The sequence below is a fragment of the Oncorhynchus gorbuscha genome, unplaced genomic scaffold (assembly GCF_021184085.1).
Source record: "Oncorhynchus gorbuscha isolate QuinsamMale2020 ecotype Even-year unplaced genomic scaffold, OgorEven_v1.0 Un_scaffold_3327, whole genome shotgun sequence".
NCBI lineage: Eukaryota > Metazoa > Chordata > Actinopteri > Salmoniformes > Salmonidae > Oncorhynchus > Oncorhynchus gorbuscha.
Window position 1 is genome coordinate 8,146 of NW_025747595.1, and position 21,855 is coordinate 30,000.

The 21,855-nt window shown below is 43.7% G+C and overlaps 1 pseudogene; it reads left to right on the forward strand.

Moving 5' to 3' along the window:
- The first annotated feature begins 8,725 nt into the window (after positions 1-8,725).
- Positions 8,726-21,855, forward strand: part of LOC124027519 — a 34,197-nt pseudogene continuing 21,067 nt past the window's right edge.

Consider the following 21,855-nt stretch of genomic DNA (forward strand, 5'->3'; position numbering starts at 1 on the left):
ACCAGTCAAGTTGTCAGGGTTAGAGGTTCTATTCATTCTATTTACCAGTCAAGTTGTCAGGGTTAGAGGTTCTATTCATTCTATTTACCAGTCATATTACCAGGGTTAGAGGTTCTATTCATTCTATTTACCAGTCAAGTTGTCAGGGTTAGAGGTTCTATTCATTCTATTTACCAGTCAAGTTGTCAGGGTTAGAGGTTCTATTCATTCTATTTACCAGTCATATTACCAGGGTTAGAGGTTCTATTCATTCTATTTACCAGTCATATTACCAGGGTTACAGGTTCTATTCATTCTATTTACCAGTCATATTACCAGGGTTAGAGGTTCTATTCATTCTGTTTACCAGTCATTCTGGTAAACAACCAAGGCCCCTTGCCCACTACAGGTGCTGAGTCTTAAAACCAGGGAACTCAAAACGTGTTTCCATAAGAATGAGTCCACAGAGAGCAAGTGGATTTACAACACATATTTTGAGTGAATATGTATAATGCCTTCATAGTGTCATCATGTTATACTATCATCAATATGAAGCTTCAGACTAGTTGAGGTCCCTCTAAGGTAGATACAGAAGCTCTGGTCAGTGTGTATATCTCTTTGGAACCGTGTGTCACGCAGACCACACACTTACATTGAACCCTGTCATTGAGTCGTGTGTGTGTGTGTGTGTAGTGTGGTCTAACGCAGACCACACACTTACATTGAACCCTGTCATTGAGTCGTGTGTGTGTGTGTGTGTAGTGTGGTCTAACGCAGACCACACACTTACATTGAACCCTGTCATTGAGTCGTGTGTGTGTGTGTGTGTAGTGTGGGCTAACGCAGACCACACACTTACATTGAACCCTGTCATTGAGTCGTGTGTGTGTGTGTGTAGTGTGGTTTAACGCAGACCACACACTTACATTGAACCCTGTCATTGAGTCGTGTGTGTGTGTGTGTGTAGTGTGGTCTAACGCAGACCACACACTTACATTGAGCCCTGTCATTGAGTCGTGTGTGTGTGTGTGTGTGTATATAGTGTGGTCTAACGCAGACCACACACTTACATTGAGCCCTGTCATTGAGTCGTGTGTGTGTGTGTGTGTGTGTATATAGTGTGGTCTAACGCAGACCACACACTTACATTGAGCCCTGTCATTGAGTCGTGTGTGTGTGTGTATATAGTGTGGGCTAACGCAGACCACACACTTACATTGAACCCTGTCATTGAGTCGTGTGTGTGTGTGTGTGTGTGTAGTGTGGGCTAACGCAGACCACACACTTACATTGAACCCTGTCATTGAGTCGTGTGTGTGTGTGTGTGTAGTGTGGGCTAACGCAGACCACACACTTACATTGAACCCTGTCATTGAGTCGTGTGTGTGTGTGTGTGTAGTGTGGGCTAACGCAGACCACACACTTACATTGAACCCTGTCATTGAGTCGTGTGTGTGTGTGTAGTGTGGGCTAACGCAGACCACACACTTACATTGACCCCTGTCATTGAGTCGTGTGTGTGTGTGTGTAGTGTGGGCTAACGCAGACCACACACTTACATTGAGCCCTGTCATTGAGTCGTGTGTGTGTGTGTAGTGTGGTCTAACGCAGACCACACACTTACATTGAGCCCTGTCATTGAGTCGTGTGTGTGTGTGTGTATATAGTGTGGGCTACACTAGACCACACACTTACATTGAACCCTGTCATTGAGTCGTGTGTGTGTGTGTAGTGTGGTCTAACCAGACCACACACTACACTTGAGCCCTGTCATTGAGTCTGTGTGTGTGTGTGTAGTGTGGGCTACACGCAGACCTACACTTACACTGAGCCCTGTCATTGAGTCGTGTGTGTGTGTATATAGTGTGGTCTACACCAGACCACACACTTACATTGAACCCTGTCATTGACACGTGTGTGTGTGTGTATATAGTGTGGTCTAACGCAGACCACACACTTACATTGAACCCTGTCATTGAGTCGTGTGTGTGTGTGTGTAGTGTGGTCTAACGCAGACCACACACTTACATTGAACCCTGTCATTGAGTCGTGTGTGTGTGTGTGTAGTGTGGGCTAACGCAGACCACACACTTACATTGAGCCCTGTCATTGAGTCGTGTGTGTGTGTGTGTATATAGTGTGGGCTAACGCAGACCACACACTTACATTGAGCCCTGTCATTGAGTCGTGTGTGTGTGTGTATATAGTGTGGGCTAACGCAGACCACACACTTACATTGACCCCTGTCATTGAGTCGTGTGTGTGTGTGTGTGTGTGTGTGTGTGTGTGTGTGTGTGTGTGTGTGTGTGTGTGTGTGTGTGTGTGTGTGTGTGTGTGTGTGTGTGTGTGTGTGTGTGTGTGTGTGTGTGTAGTGTGGGCTAACGCAGACCACACACTTACATTGACCCCTGTCATTGAGTCGCGAGTGTGTGTGTATATAGTGTGGGCTAACGCAGACCACACACTTACATTGAACCATGTCATTGAGTCGTGTGTGTGTGTGTGTACTGTGGTCTAACGCAGACCGTTGTTTTCCTTTGAAAAAGGCAGACAGTCCAAGGGCACGGGAACAAAACACACCTCTCAAAATATTATTCTTGTCCTCTGTGCTCATTTGCTTTCACACTGTTATGTAGAGAGCCTTTCTCTTCAACTGGTCCCTGACCACTTTGTCCTCAGTCTGATGTGCCGTATTGTAGAGCCTCTTATGGCCGGTGGTGAGTCAGCAAAACTCACAATGCTCTGCCTGGCTCCTATTGTATCCTCACTCCTGGCCAATGATTGAAGTCTGATTGAAGCCTCCAGTAAACAGTGTCCTCTGTCTCTCACTGCCAGCTAGGCTGAAGATGCCCTTATTAGGACACATCATTATGACATCATGGGCCCAGTGCCTTTGCTAACTAACATTGCTGGTCCCTTAGTTTAGAATTCTTTCTCATTTTATGCAAATAGTTATGGGATGTTAGAGTCCTCTTGTTTTAAATGTGTTATCTTCAACCCAGACTGCTAGTGCATAGTTAGGAAGGTAGATTAGACAGGGGACAGGAAGGTAGAGGAGACAGGGGACAGGAAGGTAGAGGAGACAGGGGGCAGGTAGGTAGAGGAGACAGGGGGCAGGAAGGTAGAGGAGACAGGGGGCAGGTAGGTAGAGGAGAAGGGGTCAGGAAGGTAGAGGAGACAGGGGGCAGGGAAGGTAGAGGAGACAGGGGGCAGGAAGGTAGAGGAGACAGGAGTTAGGAAGGTAGAGTAGACAGGGGGCAGGGAGGTAGAGGAAACAGGGGGAAGGAAGGTAGAGGAAACAGGGGGAGGGAAGGTAGAGGAGACAGGGGGCAGGTAGGTAGAGGAGACAGGGGGCAGGAAGGTAGAGGAGACAGGGGGCATGGAGTTAGAGGAGACAGGGGGCAGGAAGGTAGAGGAGACAGGGGGCAGGGAGGTAGAGGAGACAGGGGGCGGGTAGGTAGAGGAAACAGGGCAGGAAGGTAGTGGAGACAGGGGGCAGGGAGGTAGAGGAGACAGGGGGCAGGGAGGTAGAGGAGACAGGGGGCAGGTAGGTAGAGGAGACAGGGGCAGGTAGGTAGAGGAGACAGGGGGCAGGGAGGTAGAGGAGACAGGGGGCAGGGAGGTAGAGGAGACAGGGGGCAGGTAGGTAGAGGAAACAGGGCAGGAAGGTAGTGGACAGGGGGCAGGGAGGTAGAGGAGACAGGGGGCAGGGAGGTAGAGGAGACAGGGGGCAGGGAGGTAGAGGAGACAGGGGGCAGGTAGGTAGAGGAGACAGGGGGCAGGTAGGTAGAGGAGACAAGGGGCAGGGAGGTAGAGGAGACAGGGGCAGGTAGGTAGAGGAGACAGGGGGCAGGTAGGTAGAGGAGACAGGGGGCAGGGAGGTAGAGGAGACAGGGGGCAGGTAGGTAGAGGAGACAGGGGCAGGTAGGTAGAGGAGACAAGGGGCAGGGAGGTAGAGGAGACAGGGGGCAGGGAGGTAGAGGAGACAGGGGGCAGGTAGGTAGAGGAGACAGGGGGCAGGAAGGTAGAGGAGACAGGGGGCAGGAAGGTAGAGTAGACATGGGACAGGAAGGTAGAGGAGACAGGGGACAGGAAGGTAGAGGAAACAGGAAGGTAGAGGAGACAGGGGGCAGGAAGGTAGAGGAGACAGAAGATAGGTAGGTAGAGGAGACAGAAGATAGGTAGGTAGAAGAGACAGGGGACAGGAAGGTAGAGGAGACAGAAGATAGGTAGGTAGAGGAGACAGAAGATAGGTAGGTAGAAGAGACAGGGGGCATGAAGTTAGAGGAGACAGGGGGCAGGAGGGTAGAGGAGACAGAAGATATGTAGGTAGAGAAGACAGGGGGCAGGTAGGTAGAGGAGACAGGGGCAGGTAGGTAGAGGAGACAGAAGATAGGTAGGTAGAGGAGACAGGGGGCAGGGAGGTAGAGGAGACAGGGGGCAGGGAGGTAGAGGAGACAGGGGGCAGGTAGGTAGAGGAGACAGGGGGCAGGAAGGTAGAGGAGACAGGGGGCAGGAAGGTAGAGTAGACATGGGACAGGAAGGTAGAGGAGACAGGGGACAGGAAGGTAGAGGAAACAGGAAGGTAGAGGAGACAGGGGGCAGGAAGGTAGAGGAGACAGAGGAGACAGAAGATAGGTAGGTAGAAGAGACAGGGGACAGGAAGGTAGAGGAGACAGAAGATAGGTAGGTAGAGGAGACAGAAGATAGGTAGGTAGAAGAGACAGGGGGCATGAAGTTAGAGGAGACAGGGGCAGGAGGGTAGAGGAGACAGAAGATATGTAGGTAGAGAAGACAGGGGGCAGGTAGGTAGAGGAGACAGGGGCAGGAGGTAGAGGAGACAGAAGATAGGTAGGTAGAGGAGACAGGGGGCAGGTAGGTAGAGGAGACAGAAGGTAGGTAGGTAGAGGAGACAGGGGGCAGGTAGGTAGAGGAGACAGAAGATAGGTAGGTAGAGGAGACAGGGGGCAGGTAGGTAGAGGAGACAGAAGATAGGTAGGTAGAGGAGACAGAAGATAGGTAGGTAGAGGAGACAGAGGAGACAGGGGGCAGGGAGGTAGAGGAGACAGGGGGCAGGGAGGTAGAGGAGACAGGGGGCAGGTAGGTAGAGGAGACAGGGGCAGGAAGGTAGAGGAGACAGGGGGCAGGAAGGTAGAGTAGACATGGGACAGGAAGGTAGAGGAGACAGGGGACAGGAAGGGAGGAAACAGGGAGGAAGGAGAGGAATGTGGAGGAGACAGGGGACAGGAAGGTAGAGGAGACAGGGGACAGGAAGGTAGAGGAGACAGGAAGGTAGAGGAGACAGGGGGCAGGAAGGTAGAGGAGACAGAAGATAGGTAGGTAGAGGAGACAGAAGATAGGTAGGTAGAAGAGACAGGGGACAGGAAGGTAGAGGAGACAGAAGATAGGTAGGTAGAGGAGACAGAAGATAGGTAGGTAGAGGAGACAGGGGCATGAAGTTAGAGGAGACAGGGGCAGGAGGGTAGAGAGGAGACAGGTAGGGGGCGACAAGGCAGGAGGTAGAGGAGGCAGAAGATATGTAGGTAGAGGAGACAGGGGGCAGGTAGGTAGAGGAGGAGACAGAGGAGACAGAAGTAGGGTAGAGGAGACAGGGGGCAGGTAGGTAGAGGAGACAGAAGATAGGTAGGTAGAGGAGACAGGGGGCAGGTAGGTAGGAGACAGAAGATAGGTAGGTAGAGACAGGAGACAGAAGATAGGTAGAGGAGACAGAAGTAGAGGAGACAGGGGGCAGGAGGGTAGAGGAGACAGGGGGCAGGTAGGTAGAGGAGACAGGGGGCAGGTAGGTAGAAGAGACAGGGGGCAGGTAGGTAGAAGAGACAGGAGGGTAGAGGAGACAGGGGGCAGGTAGGTAGAGGAGACAGGAGCAGGAGGGTAGAGGAGACAGGGGCAGGTAGGTAGAGGAGACAGGGGGCAGGTAGGTAGAGGAGACAGGGGGCAGGTAGGTAGAGGAGACAGGGGTCAGGAAGGTAGAGGAGACAGGGGGCAGGAAGGTAGAGGAGACAGGGGCAGGTAGGTAGAGGAGACAGGGGGCAGGTAGGTAGAGGAGACAGCTCCCGCTCAGCCCAGTCAAAACTGGAAGCTGCCCTAATGGTGGAACAAACTCCCTCACGACGCCAGGACAGCGGAGTCAATCACCACCTTCCGGAGACACCTGAAACCCCACCTCTTTAAGGAATACCTAGGATATCCCTCTCACCCCACCCCCCTAAGTTTTAGATGCACTATTGTTAAGTGACTGTCCCACTGGATGTCATAAGGTGAATGCACCAATTTGTAAGTCGCTCTGGATAAGAGCGTCTGCTAAATGACTTAAATGTAATGTAAATGTAAGGGGGCAGGTAGGTAGAGGAGACGGGGCAGGTAGGTAGAAGAGACAGGGGGCATGAAGTTAGAGGAGACAGGAGGCAGGAGGGTAGAGGAGACAGGGGGCATGAAGTTAGAGGAGACAGGATGCAGGAGGGTTGAGGAGACAGGGGGCAGGTAGGTAGAGGAGACAGGGGGCAGGAAGGTAGAGGAGACAGGTGGTAGAAAGGTAGAGGAGACAGGGGCAGGTAGGTAGAAGAGACAGGGGGCATGAAGTTAGAGGAGACAGGAGGCAGGAGGGTAGAGGAGACAGAAGATAGGTAGGTAGAGGCGACAGGGGTCAGGAAGGTAGAGGAGACAGGGGGCAGGTAGGTAGAGGAGACAGGGGTCAGGAAGGTAGAGGAGACAGGGGGCAGGAAGGTAGAGGAGACAGGGGTCAGGAAGGTAGAGGAGACAGGGGGCAGGAAGGTAGAGGAGACAGGTGGCAGGAGGGTAGAGGAGACAGAAGATAGGTAGGTAGAGGAGACAGGGGTCAGGAAGGTAGAGGAGACAGGGGGCAGGTAGGTAGAGGAGACAGGGGTCAGGAAGGTAGAGGAGACAGGGGGCAGGAAGGTAGAGGAGACAGGTGGTAGAAAGGTAGAGGAGACAGAGGTTGGTTGTCACAGTGCTCCTAACTAAAACTCCAGAAGGTATAGTTCTCGTCTCAGGGCTATGAGACCCTGAGCTCAATGGTTCTAAAACTCCCTGCACTAAAACATCATGCCATGCTTTCTTGGACCAGGGACTTCGTGCAATCACAGTCAAATTTACCTGAATAAATAAAGGTTTATTAAATATTAATCAATCAAGAAATCAATCGATCGATCAATCAAAGAATCAATCCTAAATGTTCCCTCTCTTCCTCCCAGACCCATCCAGACTGCGGAACATGCATTGTTTCCCCCAGAGTTCCTCATCCATCTCCTGTTCCTGGACCTTCCCTGACTCCCACTGGGACTCCTATACTGTGGAGGTAATGGAGCATCTCTCACAAACACACACCCTCTTTATGTCTTGTCTTATTTTTATACAAGTTGAGGTCAGGGTGTCTGATACCATTTCTCCCACTTTACTGAAGGCTTTGCAGGGATGTAGGATACTGTGTCAGTTGTACAACTGAATGCATTCAACTGAAATGTGCCTTCCTCATTTAAGCCAACCCCTCTAAATCAGAAAGGTGCGGGGGACTGCCTTAATTAACATCCACACCCAGGGAACGATGGGTTAACTGCCTTGTTCAGGGCAGAACGACAGATTGTTTTCCTTGTCAGGTCAGGGATTCGATCCAGCAACCTTTCAGTTAACCCATACATACACTATGTGGACACCCCTGTAAATTGGTGGATTCGGGCTATTTCAGCAACACCCGTTGCTGACAGGTGTATAAAATCACCCACACAGCCATGCAATCTCCATAGACGGCAGGTAGCCTAGTGGTTAGAGGCAGGTAATAATAATAATATAATAATAATATATGCCATTTAGCAGACGCTTTTATCCAAAGCGACTTACAGTCAGGCTACCTGCCTCTAGTGGTTAGAGGCAGGTAGCCTAGTGGTTAGAGGCAGGTAGCCTAGTGGTTAGAGGCAGGTAGCCTATTGGTTTGAGGCAGGTAGCCTAGTGGTTAGAGGCAGGTAGCCTAGTGGTTAGAGGAAGGTAGCCTAGTGGTTAGAGGAAGGGTAGCCTAATGGTTAGAGGCAGGGCAGCCTAATGGTTAGAGGCAGGGCAGCCTAATGGTTAGAGGCAGGTAGCCTAGTGGTTAGAGGCAGGTAGCCTAGTGGTTAGAGGCAGGTAGCCTAGTGGTTAGAGGCAGGGTAGCCTAGTGGTTAAAGGCAGGGTAGCCTAATGGTTAGAGGCAGGTAGCCTAGTGGTTAGAGGCAGGGTAGACTAATGGTTAGAGGCAGGTAGCCGAGTGGTTAGAGGCAGGGTAGCCTAATGGTTAGAGGCAGGTAGCCTAGTGGTTAGAGGCAGGTAGCCTAGTGGTTAGAGGCAGGTAGCCTAGTGGTTAGAGGCAGGTAGCCTACTGGTTTGAGGCAGGTAGCCTAGTGGTTAGAGGCAGGTAATCTACTGGTTTGAGGCAGGTAGCCTAGTGGTTAGAGGCAGGTAGCCTAGTGGTTAGAGGCAGGGTAGCCTAATGGTTAGAGTGGACTAATCAGTTGTCATTATGTTGAAAACAAGGAGTGGACTATTAAAGTTGTCCGTATGTTGAAAACAAGGAGTGGACTATTAAAGTTGTCAGTATATTGAAAACAAGGAGTGGACTATTAAAGTTGTCAGTATATTGAAAACAAGGAGTGGACTATTAAAGTTGTCAGTATATTGAAAACAAGGAGTGGACTATTAAAGTTGTCCGTATGTTGAAAACAAGGAGTGGACTACAGTAATGTCCACTACCCCCCAGGTGCGTCAGCAGGACAGCTGGGAGCTGGTGTACGCCCTGCGTCTGGCCCAGGATAGTACCTTACTCAGCCTGGAGAACCTACAGCCTTACAGGAGATACAACGTGGCTGTCAGAGTGGCCTCCGCTGGACTCAGCAGCCCCGCCGTGGAGGAGAACGTGGTCACCATGATCGACCGTGAGTAACTACCTTTACCGGCTGACAACCGGAGTTGTGTCTTAGACCCCATCCAAGAGTAGAGTTTATCTGCTGTAAGATCCAGACCCACAATCACCATGACAATAAACCAGGTCACCACACAGAACCACCACACCAGATGATGCCAAACAACACCCGAGTGACACAATGGTTGGTGGGATTTAGCTGTCCCAACATGCTGATACGTGACCTGTTAAATGACCTGTTAAATGACCTGCTAAATGAGCCATTAAATGACCTGCTAAATGACCCATTAAATGACCTGCTAAATGACCTGCTAAATGACATGTTAAATGACCTGCTAAATGACCCATTAAATGACCTGCTAAATGACCTGCTAAATGACCTGTTAAATGACCTGGTAAATGACCTGTTAAATGACCTGCTAAATGACCCATTAAATGACCTGCTAAATGACATGTTAAATGACCTGCTAAATGACCCATTAAATGACCTGCTAAATGACCTGCTAAATGACCCATTAAATGACCTGCTAAATGACCTGCTAAATGACCCATTAAATGATCTGCTAAATGACCTGCTAAATGACCTGCTAAATGACATGTTAAATGACCTGCTAAATGACCCATTAAATGACCTGCTAAATGACCTGTTAAATGACCTGCTAAATGACCTGTTAAATGACCTGTTAAATGACCTGTTAAATGACCTGCTAAATGACCCATTAAATGACCTGTTAAATGACCTGTTAAATGACCCATTAAATGACCTGCTAAATGACCTGTTAAATGACCTGCTAAATGACCCGCTAAATGACCTGTTAAATGACCTGTTAAATGACCTGCTAAATGAGTCATTAAATGACCTGCTAAATGACCCATTAAATGACCTGCTAAATGACCTGTTAAATGACCTGCTAAATGACCTGCTACATGACCCATTAAATGACCTGCTAAATGACCCATTAAATGACCCATTAAATGAACTGCTAAATGACCTGCTAAATGACCTGTTAAATGACTTGCTAAATGACCTGCTAAATGACCCATTAAATGACCCATTAAATGACCTGCTAAATGACCTGCTAAATGAACTGCTAAATGATCTGCTAAATGACCTGCTAAATGACCTGTTAAATGACCTGCTAAATGACCTGTTAAATGACCTGCTAAATGACCTGCTACATGACCCATTAAATGACCTGCTAAATGACCCATTAAATGACCCATTAAATGATCTGCTAAATGACCTGCTAAATGACCTGTTAAATGACCTGCTAAATGACCTGTTAAATGACCTGCTAAATGACCTGCTACATGACCCATTAAATGACCTGCTAAATGACCCATTAAATGACCCATTAAATGATCTGCTAAATTACCTGTTAAATGACTTGCTAAATGACCCATTAAATGACCCATTAAATGACCTGCTAAATGACCTGCTAAATGAACTGCTAAATGATCTGCTAAATGACCTGCTAAATGACCTGTTAAATGACTTGCTAAATGACCTGCTAAATGACCCATTAAATGACCCATTAAATGACCTGCTAAATGACCCATTAAATGACCCATTAAATGAACTGCTAAATGACCTGCTAAATGACCTGTTAAATGACTTGCTAAATGACCTGCTAAATGACCTGCTAAATGACATGTTAAATGACCTGCTAAATGACCCATTAAATGACCTGCTAAATGACCTGTTAAATGACCTGCTAAATGACCTGTTAAATGACCTGTTAAATGACCTGTTAAATGACCTGCTAAATGACCCATTAAATGACCTGTTAAATGACCTGTTAAATGACCCATTAAATGACCTGCTAAATGACCTGTTAAATGACCTGCTAAATGACCCATTAAATGACCCTAAATGACCTGTTAAATGACCTGTTAAATGACCTGCTAAATGAGTCATTAAATGACCTGCTAAATGACCCATTAAATGACCTGCTAAATGACCTGTTAAATGACCTGCTAAATGACCTGCTAAATGACCCATTAAATGACCTGCTAAATGACCCATTAAATGACCCATTAAATGAACTGCTAAATGACCTGCTAAATGACCTGTTAAATGACTTGCTAAATGACCTGCTAAATGACCCATTAAATGACCCATTAAATGACCTGCTAAATGACCTGCTAAATGAACTGCTAAATGACCTGCTAAATGACCTGCTAAATGACCTGTTAAATGACCTGCTAAATGACCTGTTAAATGACCTGCTAAATGACCTGCTACATGACCCATTAAATGACCTGCTAAATGACCCATTAAATGACCCATTAAATGATCTGCTAAATGACCTGCTAAATGACCTGTTAAATGACCTGCTAAATGACCTGTTAAATGACCTGCTAAATGACCTGCTACATGACCCATTAAATGACCTGCTAAATGACCCATTAAATGACCCATTAAATGATCTGCTAAATTACCTGTTAAATGACTTGCTAAATGACCCATTAAATGACCCATTAAATGACCTGCTAAATGACCTGCTAAATGACCTGCTAAATGAACTGCTAAATGATCTGCTAAATGACCTGCTAAATGACCTGTTAAATGACTTGCTAAATGACCTGCTAAATGACCCATTAAATGACCCATTAAATGACCTGCTAAATGACCCATTAAATGACCCATTAAATGATCTGCTAAATGACCCATTAAATGACCCATTAAATGACCTGCTAAATGACCTGCTAAATGACCCGCTAAATGACCCATTAAATGACCTGCTAAATGACCCATTAAATGACCTGCTAAATTACCTGTTAAATGACCTGGTAAATGACCTGTTAAATGACCTGTTAAATGACCTATTAAATGACCTATTAAATGACCTGTTAAATTACCTGGTAAATGACCTGTTAAATGACCTGTTAAATGACCTGCTAAATGACCTGCTACATGACCCATTAAATGACCTGCTAAATGACCCATTAAATGACCCATTAAATGATCTGCTAAATGACCTGTTAAATAACCTGCTAAATGACCTGCTAAATGACCTGGTAAATGACCTGTTAAATGACCTGTTAAATGACCTGCTAAATGACCCATTAAATGACCTGCTAAATGACCTGCTAAATGACCTGGTAAATGACCTGTTAAATGACCTGTTAAATGACCTGCTAAATGACCCATTAAATGACCTGCTAAATGACCTGCTAAATGACCTGTTAAATTACCTGTTAAATGACCTGTTAAATTACCTGTTAAATAACCTGTTAAATGACCTGTTAAATGACCTGCTAAATGACCCATTAAATGACCTGCTAAATGACCTGCTAAATGACCTGTTAAATTACCTGTTAAATGATCTGCTAAATTACCCATTAAATGACCCATTAAATGACCTGCTAAATGACCCATTAAATGACCCATTAAATGACCTGCTAAATTACCTGTTAAATGACCTGGTAAATGACCTGGTAAATGACCCATTAAATGACCTGCTAAATCACCTGCTAAATGACCTGTTAAATGACCTGCTAAATGACCTGCTAAATGACCTGGTAAATGACCTGGTAAATGACCTGTTAAATAACCTGTTAAATGACCTGCTAAATTACCTGTTAAATAACCTGTTAAATGACCTGTTAAATTACCTACTAAATGACCTGCTAAATAACCTGTTAAATGACCTGGTAAATGACCTGTTAAATTACCTGTTAAATGACCTGTTAATTTACCTGTTAAATAACCTGTTGAATGACCTGGTAAATGACCTGGTAAATGACCTGTTAAATAACCTGTTAAATGACCTGCTAAATGACCTGCTAAATGACCCATTAAATGACCTGCTAAATGACCTGCTAAATGACCTGTTAAATTACCTGTTAAATGACCTGTTAAATGACCTGGTAAATGACCTGGTAAATGACCTGGTAAATGACCTGTTAAATGACCTGGTAAATGACCTGTTAAATTACCTGTTAAATGACCTGTTAAATGACCTGCTAAATAACCTGTTAAATGACCTGGTAAATGACCTGCTAAATGACCTGTTAAATGACCTGTTAAATGACCTGCTAAATGACCCATTAAATGACCTGCTAAATGACCTGCTAAATGACCTGTTAAATGACCTGTTAAATGCGTTCTCTGGAGTGATGAATCACGGTTCACCATCTGGCAGTCCGACAGACAAATCTGGGTTTGGCAGATGCCAGGAGAACGCTACCTGCCCCAATGCATAGTGCCAACTGTAAAGTTTGGGGGGGGGGAATAATGGTCTGGGGCTGTTTTTCATGTTTCAGGCTTGACCCTTTAGTTCCTGTGAAGGGAAATCTTAACACTGCAGCATAAAATTACATTCTAGACAATTCTGTGCTTCCAACTTTGCAGCAACAGTTTGACTGTTAAATGACCTTTGACATACTCCAGGTACATGCGCTGTCTGACAGTCTAAACTTGTATGAGTACCACCAGTGTTTCTATCAGACCACTACCAGTAGTAGTGTTTCTAACAGTAGTAGTGTTTCTACCAGTAGTAGTGTTTCTATCAGTAGTAGTGTTTCTAACAGTAGTAGTGTTTCTACTACTAGTAGTGTTTCTATCAGTAGTAGTGTTTCTACCAGTAGTAGTGTTTCTATCAGTAGTAGTGTTTCTAACAGTAGTAGTGTTTCTAACAGTAGTATTGTTTCTACCAGTAGTAGTTTTTCTACCAGTAGTAGTGTTTCTACCTTTAGTAGTGTTTCTATCAGTAGTAGTGTTTCTAACAGTAGTAGTGTTTCTAACAGTAGTAGTGTTTCTACCAGTAGTAGTGTTTCTAACAGTAGTAGTGTTTCTACCAGTAGTAGTGTTTCTACTACTAGTAGTGTTTCTATCAGTAGTAGTGTTTCTACCAGTAGTAGTGTTTCTACCGGTAGTAGTGTTTCTAAAAGTAGTAGTGTAGTGTTTCTACCAGTAGTAGTATTTCTAACAGTAGTAGTGTAGTACTGTCTCTACCAGTAGTAGTGTTTCTACCAGTAGTAGTATTTCTAACAGTAGTAGTGTAGTAGTGTCTCTACCAGTAGTAGTGTTTCCACCAGTAGTAGTGTTTCTATCAGACCACTAACAGTAGTAGAGTTTCTACCAGTAGTAGTGTTTCTATCAGACCACTAACAGTAGTAGTGTTTCTAAAAGTAGTAGTGTTTCTACCAGTAGTAGTGTTTCTACCAGTCGTAATGTTTCTACCAGACCACTAACAGTAGTAGTGTTTCTACCAGTAGTAGTGTTTCTACTAGTAGTAGTGTTTCTACCAGACCACTAACAGTAGTAGTGTTTCTATCAGACCACTAATAGTAGTAGTGTTTCTACCAGTAGTAGTGCTTCTATCAGTAGTAGTGTTTCTACCAGTAGTAGTGGTTCTATCAGTAGTAGTGTAGTAGTGTTTCTAACAGTAGTAGTGTTTCTATCAGACCACTACCAGTAGTAGTGTTTCTACCAGTAGTAGTGTTTCTACCAGTAGTAGTGTTTCTAACAGTAGTAGTGTTTCTATCAGAAGTAGTGTTTCTATCAGTAGTAGTGTTTCTACCAGTAGTAGTGTTTCTACCAGTAGTAGTGTTTCTATCAGTAGTAGTGTTTCTACCAGTAGTAGTGTTTCTACCAGTAGTAGTGTTTCTATCAGTAGTAGTGTTTCTACCAGTAGTAGTGTTTCTATCAGTAGTAATGTTTCTACCAGTAGTAGTGGTTCTATCAGTAGTAGTGTAGTAGTGTTTCTAACAGTAGTAGTGTTTCTATCAGACCACTACCAGTAGTAGTGTTTCTACCAGTAGTAGTGTTTCTACCAGTAGTAGTGTTTCTACCGGTAGTAGTGTTTCTAAAAGTAGTAGTGTTTCTACCAGTAGTAGTATTTCTAACAGTAGTAGTGTAGTACTGTCTCTACCAGTAGTAGTGTTTCTACCAGTAGTAGTATTTCTAACAGTAGTAGTGTAGTATTTCTAACAGTAGTAGTGTAGTGTCTCTACCAGTAGTAGTGTTTCCACCAGTAGTAGTGTTTCTATCAGACCACTAACAGTAGTAGAGTTTCTACCAGTAGTAGTGTTTCTATCAGACCACTAACAGTAGTAGTGTTTCTAACAGTAGTAGTGTTTCTAACAGTAGTAGTGTTTCTACCAGTAGTAGTGTTTCTACTACTAGTAGTGTTTCTATCAGTAGTAGTGTTTCTACCAGTAGTAGTGTTTCTACCGGTAGTAGTGTTTCTAACAGTAGTAGTGTTTCTACCAGTAGTAGTATTTCTAACAGTAGTAGTGTAGTAGTGTCTCTACCAGTAGTAGTGTTTCTACCAGTAGTAGTATTTCTAACAGTAGTAGTGTAGTAGTGTCTCTACCAGTAGTAGTGTTTCTACCAGTAGTAGTGTTTCTATCAGACCACTAACAGTAGTAGAGTTTCTACCAGTAGTAGTGATTCTATCAGACCACTATCAGTAGTAGTGTTTCTAACAGTAGTAGTGTTTCTACCAGTAGTAGTGTTTCTACCAGTCGTAATGTTTCTACCAGACCACTAACAGTAGTAGTGTTTCTACCAGTAGTAGTGTTTCTACTAGTAGTAGTGTTTCTACCAGACCACTAACAGTAGTAGTGTTTCTATCAGACCACTAATAGTAGTAGTGTTTCTACCAGTAGTAGTGTTTCTATCAGTAGTAGTGTTTCTACCAGTAGTAGTGGTTCTATCAGTAGTAGTGTAGTAGTGTTTCTAACAGTAGTAGTGTTTCTATCAGACCACTACCAGTAGTAGTGTTTCTACCAGTAGTAGTGTTTCTACCATTAGTAGTGTTTCTATCAGTAGTAGTGTTTCTAACAGTAGTAGTGTTTCTAACAGTAGTATTGTTTCTACCAGTAGTAGTTTTTCTACCAGTAGTAGTGTTTCTACCTTTAGTAGTGTTTCTATCAGTAGTAGTGTTTCTAACAGTAGTAGTGTTTCTAACAGTAGTAGTGTTTCTACCAGTAGTAGTGTTTCTAACAGTAGTAGTGTTTCTACCAGTAGTAGTGTTTCTACTACTAGTAGTGTTTCTATCAGTAGTAGTGTTTCTACCAGTAGTAGTGTTTCTACCGGTAGTAGTGTTTCTAAAAGTAGTAGTGTTTCTACCAGTTGTAGTATTTCTAACAGTAGTAGTGTAGTACTGTCTCTACCAGTAGTAGTGTTTCTACCAGTAGTAGTATTTCTAACAGTAGTAGTGTAGTAGTGTCTCTACCAGTAGTAGTGTTTCCACCAGTAGTAGTGTTTCTATCAGACCACTAACAGTAGTAGAGTTTCTACCAGTAGTAGTGTTTCTATCAGACCACTAACAGTAGTAGTGTTTCTAAAAGTAGTAGTGTTTCTACCAGTAGTAGTGTTTCTACCAGTCGTAATGTTTCTACCAGACCACTAACAGTAGTAGTGTTTCTACCAGTAGTAGTGTTTCTACTAGTAGTAGTGTTTCTACCAGACCACTAACAGTAGTAGTGTTTCTATCAGACCACTAATAGTAGTAGTGTTTCTACCAGTAGTAGTGCTTCTATCAGTAGTAGTGTTTCTACCAGTAGTAGTGGTTCTATCAGTAGTAGTGTAGTAGTGTTTCTAACAGTAGTAGTGTTTCTATCAGACCACTACCAGTAGTAGTGTTTCTACCAGTAGTAGTGTTTCTACCAGTAGTAGTGTTTCTAACAGTAGTAGTGTTTCTATCAGAAGTAGTGTTTCTATCAGTAGTAGTGTTTCTACCAGTAGTAGTGTTTCTACCAGTAGTAGTGTTTCTATCAGTAGTAGTGTTTCTACCAGTAGTAGTGTTTCTATCAGTAGTAGTGTTTCTACCAGTAGTAGTGTTTTTATCAGTAGTAGTAGTAGTGTTTCTAACAGTAGTAGTGTTTCTATCAGACCACTACCAGTAGTAGTGTTTCTACCAGTAGTAGTGTTTCTACCAGTAGTAGTGTTTCTACCAGTAGTAGTGTTTCTATCAAGTAGTGTTTCTATCAGTAGTAGTGTTTCTAGTAAAGTAGTAGTGTTTCTACCAGTAGTAGTGTTTCTATCAGTAGTAGTGTTTCTACCAGTAGTAGTGGTTCTATCAGTAGTAGTGTAGTAGTGTTTCTAACAGTAGTAGTGTTTCTATCAGACCACTACCAGTAGTAGTGTTTCTACCAGTAGTAGTGTTTCTACCAGTAGTAGTGTTTCTACCAGTAGTAGTGTTTCTACCAGTAGTAGTGTTTCTACCGGTAGTAGTGTTTCTAAAAGTAGTAGTGTTTCTACCAGTAGTAGTATTTCTAACAGTAGTAGTGTAGTACTGTCTCTACCAGTAGTAGTGTTTCTACCAGTAGTAGTATTTCTAACAGTAGTAGTGTAGTAGTGTCTCTACCAGTAGTAGTGTTTCCACCAGTAGTAGTGTTTCTATCAGACCACTAACAGTAGTAGAGTTTCTACCAGTAGTAGTGTTTCTATCAGACCACTAACAGTAGTAGTGTTTCTAACAGTAGTAGTGTTTCTACCAGTAGTAGTGTTTCTACCAGTCGTAATGTTTCTACCAGACCACTAACAGTAGTAGTGTTTCTACCAGTAGTAGTGTTTCTACTAGTAGTAGTGTTTCTACCAGACCACTAACAGTAGTAGTGTTTCTATCAGACCACTAATAGTAGTAGTGTTTCTACCAGTAGTAGTGCTTCTATCAGTAGTAGTGTTTCTACCAGTAGTAGTGGTTCTATCAGTAGTAGTGTAGTAGTGTTTCTACCAGTAGTAGTGTTTCTACCAGTCGTAATGTTTCTACCAGACCACTAACAGTAGTAGTGTTTCTACCAGTAGTAGTGTTTCTACTAGTAGTAGTGTTTCTACCAGACCACTAACAGTAGTAGTGTTTCTATCAGACCACTACCAGTAGTAGTGTTTCTACCAGTAGTAGTGTTTTTACCAGTAGTAGTGTTTCTACCAGTAGTAGTGTTTCTAACAGTAGTAGTGTTTCTATCAGACCACTAACAGTAGTAGTGTTTCTAAAAGTAGTAGTGTTTCTACCAGTAGTAGTGTTTCTACCAGTCGTAATGTTTCTACCAGACCACTAACAGTAGTAGTGTTTCTACCAGTAGTAGTGTTTCTACTAGTAGTAGTGTTTCTACCAGACCACTAACAGTAGTAGTGTTTCTATCAGACCACTAATAGTAGTAGTGTTTCTACCAGTAGTAGTGCTTCTATCAGTAGTAGTGTTTCTACCAGTAGTAGTGGTTCTATCAGTAGTAGTGTAGTAGTGTTTCTAACAGTAGTAGTGTTTCTATCAGACCACTACCAGTAGTAGTGTTTCTACCAGTAGTAGTGTTTCTACCAGTAGTAGTGTTTCTAACAGTAGTAGTGTTTCTATCAGAAGTAGTGTTTCTATCAGTAGTAGTGTTTCTACCAGTAGTAGTGTTTCTACCAGTAGTAGTGTTTCTACCAGTAGTAGTGTTTCTATCAGTAGTAGTGTTTCTACCAGTAGTAGTGTTTCTATCAGTAGTAGTGTAGTAGTGTTTCTAACAGTAGTAGTGTTTCTATCAGACCACTACCAGTAGTAGTGTTTCTACCAGTAGTAGTGTTTCTACCAGTAGTAGTGTTTCTACCAGTAGTAGTGTTTCTACCAGTAGTAGTGTTTCTACCGGTAGTAGTGTTTCTAAAAGTAGTAGTGTTTCTACCAGTAGTAGTGTTTCTATCAGTAGTAGTGTTTCTACCAGTAGTAGTGGTTCTATCAGTAGTAGTGTAGTAGTGTTTCTAACAGTAGTAGTGTTTCTATCAGACCACTACCAGTAGTAGTGTTTCTACCAGTAGTAGTGTTTCTACCAGTAGTAGTGTTTCTACCAGTAGTAGTGTTTCTATTAGTAGTAGTGTTTCTACCAGTAGTAGTGTTTCTACCGGTAGTAGTGTTTCTAAAAGTAGTAGTGTTTCTACCAGTAGTAGTATTTCTAACAGTAGTAGTGTAGTACTGTCTCTACCAGTAGTAGTGTTTCTACCAGTAGTAGTATTTCTAACAGTAGTAGTGTAGTAGTGTCTCTACCAGTAGTAGTGTTTCCACCAGTAGTAGTGTTTCTATCAGACCACTAACAGTAGTAGAGTTTCTACCAGTAGTAGTGTTTCTATCAGACCACTAACAGTAGTAGTGTTTCTAACAGTAGTAGTGTTTCTACCAGTAGTAGTGTTTCTACCAGTCGTAATGTTTCTACCAGACCACTAACAGTAGTAGTGTTTCTACCAGTAGTAGTGTTTCTACTAGTAGTAGTGTTTCTACCAGACCACTAACAGTAGTAGTGTTTCTATCAGACCACTAATAGTAGTAGTGTTTCTACCAGTAGTAGTGCTTCTATCAGTAGTAGTGTTTCTACCAGTAGTAGTGGTTCTATCAGTAGTAGTGTAGTAGTGTTTCTAACAGTAGTAGTGTTTCTATCAGACCACTACCAGTAGTAGTGTTTCTACCAGTAGTAGTGTTTTTACCAGTAGTAGTGTTTCTACCAGTAGTAGTGTTTCTAACAGTAGTAGTGTTTCTATCAGAAGTAGTGTTTCTATCAGTAGTAGTGTTTCTATCAGACCACTAATAGTAGTAGTGTTTCTACCAGTAGTAGTGCTTCTATCAGTAGTAGTGTTTCTACCAGTAGTAGTGGTTCTATCAGTAGTAGTGTAGTAGTGTTTCTAACAGTAGTAGTGTTTCTATCAGACCACTACCAGTAGTAGTGTTTCTACCAGTAGTAGTGTTTCTACTAGTAGTAGTGTTTCTATCAGTAGTAGTGTTTCTACCAGTAGTAGTGTTTCTACCTTCCCTTCCATTCCATATCCGACTCTCTGTACCTGACAAGTGACACGTCTCTCAATTTGCACTGCTTTGCCGTGGCATTGGTCCCCTCTTAGCAGGATGCTGAGTCACACACACACACACACACACACACACACACACACACACACACACACACACACACACACACACACACACACACACACACACACACACACACACACACACACACACACACACACACACACACACACACACACACACACACACACACACACACACACACACACACACACACACACTGACTGATATCCTAGATGTGTTAATAGTCCGACGTTCTTTGGAACAGATCCTTCATTGTGTTCACTACTCCAGGACCCAGATAAATAGATTCTCAACCTGCTCTGAGTAATGTGATGCCTTGGCCTTTGGTTAAATATTTGGCATTTGTCTCAGTATAGTTTTGAGTAAAGGTTAGTGAGCGTTTGCTCTTGTTAAATTCAACTTTAATGAGTTTAGACTCCACAGAAGTCTCTAACTTATAAGTTGTAACTACTTCAAATTGGGTGACTAGCTACTTTAAATATTTTGGGATTTTATGAAAGCTTTGTTTTGAGATTAGTCCGAATTTTTAAATGGTTTATCATCCTACACTTTTAAAGTCCTCTGGTAATCGTACTTGATCATCTCACAGATTTAAAGGTGCTATTTTAGTTTACCTTCTCTGTTAATGTAATACGAGGACTGAGGAAAATGAACCGAGGTGAAATTATGTTGAAATATTGCTGATGTATCAATTAGGCGATTTTCTTTATCTACAGAAACTGACGGAATGTTCTGTTGGTGAAAAAGTCACACAGTACTCACTTATAGCTTTGTATTCCAGTTCTGTCAAAATGATTTATTGAAAAAGATAGGGCTAGAGAGAAAGAGGGAGGGAGAAAGAGAGAGAGAGAGGAGCCAGGGAGAGAGAGGAAGGAGCCAGAGACAGAACAGAAGGAGACAGAGACAGAGGAGAAGGAGACAGAGACAGAGAAGAAGGAGATAGAGACAGAGAAGAAGGAGACAGAGAAGAAGGAGATAGACAGAGAAGAAGGAGACAGAGACAGAGAAGAAGGAGACAGAGACAGAGAAGAAGGAGACAGAGACAGAGAAGAAGGAGACAGAGACAGAGAAGAAGGAGACAGAGACAGAGAAGAAGGAGACAGAGACAGAGAAGAATGAGACAGAGAAGAATGAGACAGAGAAGAATGAGACAGAGAAGAAGGAGACAGAGAAGAAGGAGACAGAGACAGAGAAGAAGGAGACAGAGACAGAGAAGAAGGAGACAGAGAAGAAGGAGATAGAGACAGAGAAGAAGGAGACAGAGACAGAGAAGAAGGAGACAGAGACAGAGAAGAAGGAGACAGAGACAGAGAAGAAGGAGACAGAGACAGAGAAGAAGGAGACAGAGACAGAGAAGAAGGAGACAGAGACAGAGAAGAAGGAGACAGAGACAGAGAAGAAGGAGACAGAGACAGAGAAGAAGGAGACAGAGATGAAGGAGACAGAGAAGAAGGAGACAGAGACAGAGAAGAAGGAGACAGAGACAGAGAAGAAGGAGACAGAGACAGAGAAGAAGGAGACAGAGAAGAAGGAGACAGAGACAGAGAAGAAGGAGACAGAGATAGAGAAGAAGGAGACAGAGACAGAGAAGGAGACAGAGACAGAGAAGAAGGAGACAGAGAAGAAGGAGACAGAGAAGAAGGAGACAGAGACAGAGAAGAAGGAGACAGAGACAGAGAAGAAGGAGACAGAGACAGAGAAGAATGAGACAGAGACAGAGAAGAAGGAGACAGAGACAGAGAAGAAGGAGACAGAGACAGAGAAGAAGGAGACAGAGACAGAGAAGAAGGAGATAGAGACAGAGAAGAAGGAGACAGAGACAGAGAAGAAGGAGACAGAGACAGAGAAGAATGAGACAGAGACAGAGAAGAAGGAGACAGAGACAGAGAAGAAGGAGACAGAGACAGAGAAGGAGGCAAAGACAGAGAAGAAGGAGATAGAGACAGAGAAGGAGACAGAGAAGAAGGAGACAGAGACAGAGAAGAAGGAGGCAGAGAAGAAGGAGACAGAGACAGAGAAGAAGGAGGCAGAGACAGAGACAGAGAAGAAGGAGACAGAGACAGAGAAGAAGGAGCCAGAGACAGAGAAGAAGGAGCCAGAGACAGAGAAGAAGGAGCCAGAGACAGAGAAGAAGGAGACAGA